The sequence below is a fragment of the Octopus bimaculoides genome, chromosome 2 (genome assembly GCF_046866305.1).
Source record: "Octopus bimaculoides isolate indiv1 chromosome 2, ASM4686630v1, whole genome shotgun sequence".
NCBI lineage: Eukaryota > Metazoa > Mollusca > Cephalopoda > Octopoda > Octopodidae > Octopus > Octopus bimaculoides.
The window spans coordinates 179560247-179570246 of record NC_142929.1 but is presented as its reverse complement, the minus strand read 5'-3'; the positions used below and the strand labels follow the sequence as shown (position 1 = coordinate 179570246).

General features: G+C 34.2%; 1 protein-coding gene and 1 long non-coding RNA gene across 6 annotated transcripts in view; one reads left to right on the top strand and one right to left on the bottom strand.

Annotated features, from left to right (window-relative positions):
• LOC128247053 (uncharacterized) overlaps positions 1 to 10000 on the bottom strand; it is a 476761-nt gene that overhangs the window by 10106 nt on the left and 456655 nt on the right. The gene's annotated exons all lie outside the window — the stretch shown is intronic.
• The window catches only part of LOC106868710 (vitamin D3 receptor), a 216343-nt gene that overhangs the window by 50636 nt on the left and 155707 nt on the right, over positions 1 to 10000 (top strand). The window lies entirely within an intron of this gene.

The following is a 10000-nucleotide window of genomic DNA, read 5'->3' as shown; positions in this document are numbered from 1 at the left end:
TTGCTTTGTTGAATTGGGTCTTTGATATTTTTGCACGGAATGAATGAGTTTTCCTTGTTTAAAGTATTCCATAAACTTTTACTATAATGATAATATTATGCAAATGTTGTTTCTTGCAAGTTGATTTAGATTTTTCCTTGAAATCTCATAAAATAAAATATTTTAGAAATATCATGTATTAACGAAAATAAATATATATTATATATTACATAGATATATAATACGCTTTAAATAATGGATGCATTATGATAATTTTAAATTTAGATGTGATATTTAAAAAAAAATTGTCCAGTAATATATTATTATATATGATCTCTCTCTATATCCCCATGAGTGTAAATCTAGATGTGATGGGTGAATATAAATAACGCGTTTGAATTCAGAATGCTAGAAATAATAATAAAAAAAACATTTAATTCAATAAAAATACCATTTGATGCTGTTTTATCTGTCTCGCTGTCTTCAATGCCTGTTTCCCTCCTCATTTCCCTCGTCTCTGTTGAACTCAGTCTCTCCATCTTTCTGCTTCTATAGATTTATTACCTCTTAATTCATATACATACATGCATACATACATGCATGCATGCATGCATATATATATATATATATATATATATATATATATATATATATATATATATATATATATATGTGTACATATATTTATATATATATATATACATACATATATATATACATATATATATGTACATATATATATATATATATATATATATATATATATATATATATATATATATATACATATATATATATATATATAAATATATATATATATATATATATATATATATATATATATATATATATATATATATATATATATATATACATACATATATATATATATACATATATATATATATATATATATATATATATATATATATATATATATATATATATATATATATATATATATATATATATATATATATATATATACACATATACATACACACACATGTATATACATACACTAATTTAACCTTTCTGTCCATACTCTTATTCTTTCCCTCGCTCTACTTTGCTTACTCTTGCAACTATCAACAATTTTTTAAAATCTACGTTTTCCTTTGCTGCCTTACTATCTTTTCCTCTCTCTATCTCAATGTTCCTTTGTTTTTCACTTACTATCTCTTTCTGGCCCATTTTCTATTTTCCTTTACTTCCTTCACTGTCACTGTAACTATGCCTTCTTTTTTGGATGCGTTGATTTTTGACTAGTTCAATAGATGGGCTAGCACGCTCTTTTACTTTATAGATTTTATACAAAAGATCGTGACTTACAAATTTCTAACTCTAACTCTATTGGTACCTCTGGTTTTCGCTCCCTTTTTATTATTAACATTCTTAAGTGCACTATAGAGCAGACTTAAATATTTTTGGCCAACACTGCATGCAGAGACAAATGTAAACATCTTGTTAGTGTATCATCGTAGACGGAGAAAGGGGCATCTGTGGGTGTAATTTCAGTCCTGTTCAGGGATTTCATTTGAAACTGAGTACCTTGACAGACATACTACTTAGAAACAGATTCGAAGCACCAGTAATTTATAAATCAAATTAGCTACCAATAACGCATGATGTATGCAAATTAGTCTATCCAGTTTACTTAATCCCTTAGTAATAGTGGGTTTATAAGCAGTATTTCAGTTGTCAGTTAAAGAGTCTACGCAGTCGCTGATGAAATTTTAATGCAGGATTGGATCTAGTTCCACTGATCCATCTTTCACTGTCCATGAAGATAACGTTTATACAGACAACTTGTTTACATCTGCTTATACATACAGAGTTGACTGAAAGCCTATGGATGTATTCTGCAGTAAATCATAGCATTGAAACAAAACAACCAGATGCCAAATATACAATATATATGCGAATTAGCCCATCCACTTTACATCGGACATTTTAACATAAAAATGGGTCTTTAAGTTGTTTTTCTGAACACTCACCTTAATTAATTCCGTTGACAGTTAAAGAATATACTCAGATGATAAAGATTGTAACATAGGACTGAAAGTAGTTCGGGGCTGATCCGGTTTTCTCATCCATACACAGTATGTATAAATATATATACTGTGTATACCGCTGTCTATACGTACAGTACTCTTTTTAAAAAAATCCTTAAGTCTATTGTATAGTACATAATGGCATTAAAAAGGTCATTAAAGCACAAGTAATCCATTTTCTCTTCATACCTTAGTCCATCTGATTACTACTGCTCTGTCTTTATGCCCCTCATTCATTCTAACTATCTCTAGGTCTATACCAATAAATTGTAACTCTTATCTCACAGCGTTTCATTTTTCTTTTATAGTCTGTCTGCTTATTTAACTGCGAATGAATCTGTCGGTACTTCTTTATGCCTATAAATTTGAAAGAGTTTCTTCACTTGTCTTTTGTCCATTTAAACATGCTTGCATTTACTCCCCTCTGTCTAACGTAGTTAATTTTTCGGCTATCTGTATTTCTGAGTACCTGCTGTCAATCTATCTATCTTTTTCTACGTCTACTTGTGAATCTCCTACACTTTTATTTGTCTGTCTTACCTTTTAATTATTTTCAGATCCTTATCAAAACTACTTTGCTATGCTTGCAAACTAAAACAGCTTTTGAAGTTGTCCATTATACACTATAATATGATGAAAACATTTTGGCACTCACTGTCTCCTTAATGATCAGCCTCTGTAGAGCCAAATCTATAAGACTCACTCTCCTATATCATTCACCATTTTTCTTTCACGCGTTAGAACTTTAACGAAATTAACGCCCGTGCATGCGACAGCAGGGACAAATTGCTCACCTCGGGCTCATTTTATCTCTTATCTGTATGTCAAACATGAAACACCTGAACACTATTCAGGTCGAACATCTACTATGCTGACTAGAAACCGATTCGAAACGGAAGATACTGAAACAAAACTGGCCCGAAAGTTTCTTTTTAAAAGACAATAATATGAAATTAAAAAAAAAACTTATGTCAGTAATGCAAGCCAAGTGCATTAAATTTGTCTCAAAGAGACAATACACTCAAAACCATCGTTTCTAGATACAGGCGAGTTCTTATGGGATGAAGAACGATCTCAGATTGTTTAAATAACGACTTAATCACAAGGAGTCCCATTTAAAATGCCAATTTTATCGAAAATCAAGTTTCTCCTATGAAAAGGAGTGGGAAGAAAGAAGGACCAAAGTAACTCTAAGTGAATCCTAATGCCTTCTAGATAATTGTAAAAGAGTCCGCGTCGGTGCGTAACAGCATAACACTTTTGTTTGAAGAAAATGGCTCACCAATTGCAGACCCTTGAAGGATAAGTGAAATACTAAAATAAATAATTTCAATGTATTTTCACTTCCCCACTGAGAAATATGCAAATGAGTTCTTCAACATCGCACATTACACAGGGAAGTGGCAATCATAGATTACATCAATATAAAAGAAGTAATATCGGCCATTGATGAAACGAACTTGAAATCAGCAACAGGCCCTTTTGGTTTCCCAGGGATTCTTTGAAAAACACGCAAGAAAGCTCTTGTTAAATCCCTGTAGAACTTCTTTGCATGTGGCAAACTTCACAAAATGCTAAATGTGTGTAAAATATGCCCCGTCCATGAAGAAGGAAACACAACAATGCTAAAATCTACCGGTCTATCTATCATAGAACGCATTGTCAGATAGAAGGTGATCATGTTTTTAAACGAATATAGCTTGCTCAATGACGCAGCACGGCTTTCGATCGAGAAAAAGATGCTTCGCAGAGATATTATAACACTACGATTCGGTACTAAAAAGATAGCTCAATCATTTAAATGTTGATGTGATAAGTTTCTATTTTGCAAAATCATTCGAAGTGTTTGATCGCGGGATGATGTTACAAACTACGTGACCCTAGTATAACTGGAGAACTCTGAGTATAGCTGCGGAGCCCCTTTGGAAATTGTACCGGGACTGCTACTATTTTGATGAATTTCTCACGCATATTCTTAGACGTACAAACAGCTACTCACACTAGGTACACGGGTGACACAAGAATCAGTAAAATATTTATTCTCAGTTGCCCGGACTTCTGCTTCTAATTATGGTTGCCACATAGCGTCAAACAAACAACAGATCGAAGACGTTAAAGATAGGTAGACATATATAGCTACACACACACACACACACACACACACACACACACACACACACACACACATATATATATATGAAAGAAAATGTGTGTAAATGTATGTTTGTATATAAATATGTATGTATATATATAATTTAAATATATATATATATATATATATATATATATATATATATATATAATTTAAATATATATATATATATATATATATATATATATATATATATATATATATATATAGGTATATATATATATATAGAGAGAGAGAGAGAGAGAGAGAGAGGGAAGGGGGAAGGAAAGTAAGGAATAAACAACGAGAGGGAAAAAGAGTGTGAGTGTATGTGTGTGTGTGAGAGAAAGAGAGCGAGAGTGGCAGAAACTGGAGGAGAATAGTTTTGATTTTAGATCGAGTCTCACTGTAAAGTTGTGTCTTGTTATCTAATACCACCAAAAACCTGATACTGTCGGTTTCACGCACCAAATTATGACTATCAATTTACAACTGTTAATTAAAATCACACATTGATTCTCTTTATCGCTTTCTCTCTCTACTCTCTCTTTCTCTTTTCCCCTTTTCTCTTTCCCCTTCTTTCTCTTTCCCCCTCTTTCTCTTTCTCTCTTGTTTTAGTCACAATATCTGCCTAATAATTTTATCGCTGCAGCGACTAACTAGACTACAATGTTTTCAGTTTTGTGATAAAAAAAAAACAAAAAACAAAAAACAGAAACAGAAAAAGCACTTTGAATAATGATTTTCACCTTTGATTCCAAATCAAACATGTAGAAGGAATAGGTGCACATCCGATAGATAACCCCTAGAACTTAACTTGTTCTTATTTTATCAATTCTCCAAAGACTGGAATGCTAAGATTAAACAAAAAATTATATTTAAAGCAGTAAGGGATTTTTATACATTAAACGAGCGGTATCACAAATGAAGAAATATTGATTTCAAATTTTGGTACAAGGCCAGCAATTTAGGGGGAGAATAAATTAGATTTTATCCATCCACAGTCCTCAACTTGGTACTTAGTTTGTCGACCCCGAAGTTGGTACTTATTTTATCGACCTGAAAGAATGAAAGGCAAAGTCAACTTCGGCGGAATTTGAACTCAGAATGTGAAGACGGGCAAAATACCGCCAAGCATTTTACCCCCGCATCCTAACGATTCTGTTATCTTGCCGCCTTTACAATGAGAGAAATGTTTGTAGATGAATAGCAATGAATAGCACTAACAATATAGTGAACTCACCTAAGGTAATTCGGAGTTCCCTCACACAATATCTTTAATTACACGGACAACCAAGACAATTTCTACTTCCAAGTATTATTGCAGCCTACAGTTACGTAGTTCAAGTAGGGTTACTTAGCAATGCCAGTTTTACGACTGACACCCAGAAATGGCACGCTTTAAAGCCCCGCCTTTCTCTTCATGTTGGACGTGATATACGTGAAGAAGAAATCGTAGGCTTTTAATAGCGCCTACTATACAACCCTTTTTTTTTTTTTGCTAAGAACAACAGACACAGGAAGACAAATCGCTCTAATTTTTATTTTACAACAAAGTGATGAATCGAACCTTATGATACACTCGGCTGCTGGCTAGATTCCTTCCGCACGTGATAATTGTAATCAGCAATGCCCATGTCTGCACTGTTTTGTCACTCGAGAATGGCTCTTTGCTGTCAGTTTCTATACAGTTTTGAAGGCGGCGAGCTGGCAGAAACGTTAGCACGCCGGTCGAAATGCTTAGCGATATTTCGTCTGCCGTTACATCCTGAGTTCAAATTCGGCCGAGGTCGACTTTGCCTTTCATCTCTTCGGAGTCGATAAATTAAGTACCCGGCATGCACTGGGGTCGATGTAATCGACTTAACCCCATTGTATTTCCTTGTTTGTCCCCTCTATGTTTAGCCCCTTGTGGGCAATAAAGAAATAACAAACCTTAGCGAGCCGGGCGAAATGCGTAGCAGTATTTCGTCTGCCTTTACGTTCTGAGTTCAAATTCCGCCGAGGTCGACCTGGCTTTCAGAGTCAATAAAGTAAGTACCAGTTGCGTACTGGGGTCAAGCTAATTGACTGGCCCCCTCCCCCAGAATTTCGGGCCTTGTGCCTAGAGTAGAAAAGTTGCTATACAGTTATTTTCGTAAAAATTTGTTTCTTCTCAACAAACAATACCAGGTCAATAATAATTTCTTAGATTGGCACGAAATGACGTACTTTTTGGAAGTAGGGGTCTAGATAGTTATCTGGAGAGGCAAGTATCTCATGGCCGATCGTTATGTTATCTACCACGAAATGATGACATGTAAAATTAACTGCAAGCAGTAATGTAACAAAATACTGCAAAACATTTTTGTCTGCCTCCTACTCATTGCACCCCTCACCGACTTACACTGAAAATATTTTTGATATGAAATATATTCATATTATTTATCTTCTCTGCAGTTTAGTTATACGCGAATTTATTTATATCACTTGCACTCCGTAATCTTACTTTCTTCTCTCGTAACGCCCATTTCTCTGTCAATAAGTGACACTGCAATTTTTATGCACAAAATTGAATGTATCTCCAGCGACTTAGTCTTGCAATCTGGGAATGTTTTGACATTATATATACATATATATATACATACATATATATATATATATATATATATATATATATATATATATATATTTGTTAGTGTTTTGTGTGAATCTTTCTCTCTTCACCGCTCTCTATGTCTCTCTCGCTCTGTCTGACTCTGTCTGTCTGTCTTTCTTTCTATACATGTGTGTGTGTGTATATATATATATGTGTGTGTGTGTGTGTGTGTGTATGGGTGTGCGCGCGCGTCTGTGTGTGCTTATGTATATGTCTAGGTATATGTATACATCTAGATGTTTGAATATAGCGTCTTCTAGACTGAAAAGTAAAATATATCTGGCCCTGCTTATCTGATTTTGATAATTTAAATGGCTTGCACATGTTTGTTACATTGAATTAAAGCAGTGAATAATAGTGCCAGCTTAATATCTGTTTAATGTTTGTTTGTTCTCATGTGTATATAATAGATTTTCACACAAACACACACACACACACACACACACACACACACACACACACACACACACACACACACACACACATACACACACACACACACACACACACAACATGCATATACGTACACACAAGTGCATGCGCTTGTGTGTGCGAGAGGATGCATGTGTATGAGATGGACTTTAAATTTTCGGTATGTCTGTGGCGTCTTAGTCAAACTACTTGTAGTGAAACTACGAAGTTACGGTCTATCAAATATCATATATATTTCACCCGACACGCACACACGTCTGGGTGTCGAAACCATAATAGTTTCCCGTAGAGGATGTGGGAGCTGATGATGGGTTACTTACGTCCGTTTAAATTAAGATAGCTGTTGTTCATGTAGTTGTGTACACGTTCCACTTTTTAGCTCCATGTCGAATGTGTTATTGAGCATAGTGATTGCATCATTATTTGTCGCGTTAGTTTCAACTTTTTGCTTGGAATGGGACCGGGTCAAGATTTATTGCTTCTGTTGCTTCTTCATTCTACATCAACACTTGTTAGAAACTTATATTTGTTGATCTTGATGGAAGTTTTAAAAAGTTCTTATAAACAGCAGATCAGTAACTTTGAGACATTAAAATTATTGAATCAGATTTTGTTTTCACGATACGACCGATTGTAATATACATACAGTCCTACACACACACATACACACACACACACACACACACACACACACACACATATATCATTGAGATTCATTTGAATTAGGTACCTAAGTTGAAGCACCAGATCAGTGCGGTATTATCCGTATAACTCAAAGTAAGGTGAATAAAATCAAAATAAGCAACAGGATATCAAGAGGTGATGCAGTACTATCGTTTCAAGCGACTCCATTTAATTGAACAATGATTGCATTGTTCAATTAAATGGAGTCGCTTGAAACGGTCGTACTGCATCACATCTTGATATCCTGTTGCTTATTTTGAACACACACACACACACACACACACACACACACGAGGGTGGGCTGAAAAGTTCATGAGCTGACTATGAAGGAGTGATGCTAGAACTGTGAAAGCTTGCATGCATTATTTTCCCTGAAAGGATGAAAGGTAAAATCAACAACTGCGGAATTTGAACTCAGAAAATAAGGATGGACGAAATGCCGCTAAACATTTTGTCCAACGTGCTAACTATTCTGCCAGCGTGCCACCTTTTAAATAATAATAATAATAATAATAATAATAATAATAATAATAATAATAATAATAATAATAATAATAATAATTGAAACACATGCTACAATCATCGAGTCGAAAGAATACTAGTGTCGCACAAGAAATTAGAAAATGATAGACCAAACATATCAATTATAGATATGGAAAACGAAGTTGCTTACTTATCGCCCCATCATGCCCGTTTGATTCCAGGATCGTAAAAGAAGAAGAAGAAGGAAAAGTACAATCCCTTAAAATTTGAAATAGGAAGGATTTAGAGCATGCGAACAGTAAAGGTCGTGCCTATAATCATTGGAACGTTGAGAACAGTAAGTAAAGATATAGACAAATGGCTGAAGGAGACTGAAATACAATGCCTGGTAGAACTCCTACAGAAAGTTTGTCTCTAAGGGACAGCAAAGATTATCAGGAGAGTTCTAAGCACTTGAAAAACCGCAGAAAACTTGGGTACCTTGGGTTACAGGTAGTAACCCGCTATCCACTTAATTCCTCCAAGAATAAGTCCGAACCTGAGCCAAACCAAAATAATATTAATAATTATAATAATGATGATGATGATGATGATGATGATGATGATGATGATTATGATGATAACAATAACAATAATAATAATAATGGGCGCATATTTATAGAAGGTCCATTCATTTGTGCCACTCTCCCGCTTCATCCATTTTCTTACAAATTTACGGAGGAGCAGCATTTTCGTCCCCACCTTCACTTTCCTTTCCAAGTGGAACATGGTAATAGCTAGGCCGAAAAGAAAGTGTCTGTCTCTAGTCCATTTAGTTTTGACCACCATACAAAACCTCTTTCGCATAATTCATCAGGCAGAGGAAAACTACCTCCCTTCCGAATTTGTGATAGAGGATTAAGAGAATCACGGAAGGGAAAATTCATCGGAGTTCGATTTGAACTCAACTCAGAACGTAAAGAGCGAGAAGGAATATTGCAAGGCATTTAGTACGATACTCTAACGGCTTTGCCAATCCGTTACGCTTGGCACATTAAAAACAAAAACTGCAAGGTCACTGCCAGGTCACTGCCAGGACAATCAGACGTTAAGTGAGCGTTGGTTATTATACAAAATGAACTTGTTCAAAACCCATTACAAAAGAAAAAAAAATCTCTCGCATGCATTATTATGCTGTCTATAAACGGAACAAAACAAAACAATGCAATACAAAACAAAAAGTAAGAACCAAATTATGAAGTTAGAGTAAGTTTCAAATTAGAAGAAAATCTTTTTTTAAGAAAGTGGGGTTAAATTCAGGCGCAAAAGAAAAAGAAGCTAGATACATTTCCAAAAGAGCTGCATTGGCAACACCGTAAAGTTACCATTGATATAGGGGTAATATATTCTGAATTAAGAGTTGTAATTTCAGCAATAAAATTATCTCGATAATATATACATCACAGAAAAGTAAGTAGGTTAATGTTAGATAAAGGAGGCAGTATAGATAGTAATATAGTGATATCGCCGATTGTTGTACTGGAAGTGCTAAATAAAAATAGATAGAAATTTATAAAGGATAAAATTATGAAAATAAAATTAACAGAAATAGTTAAATAT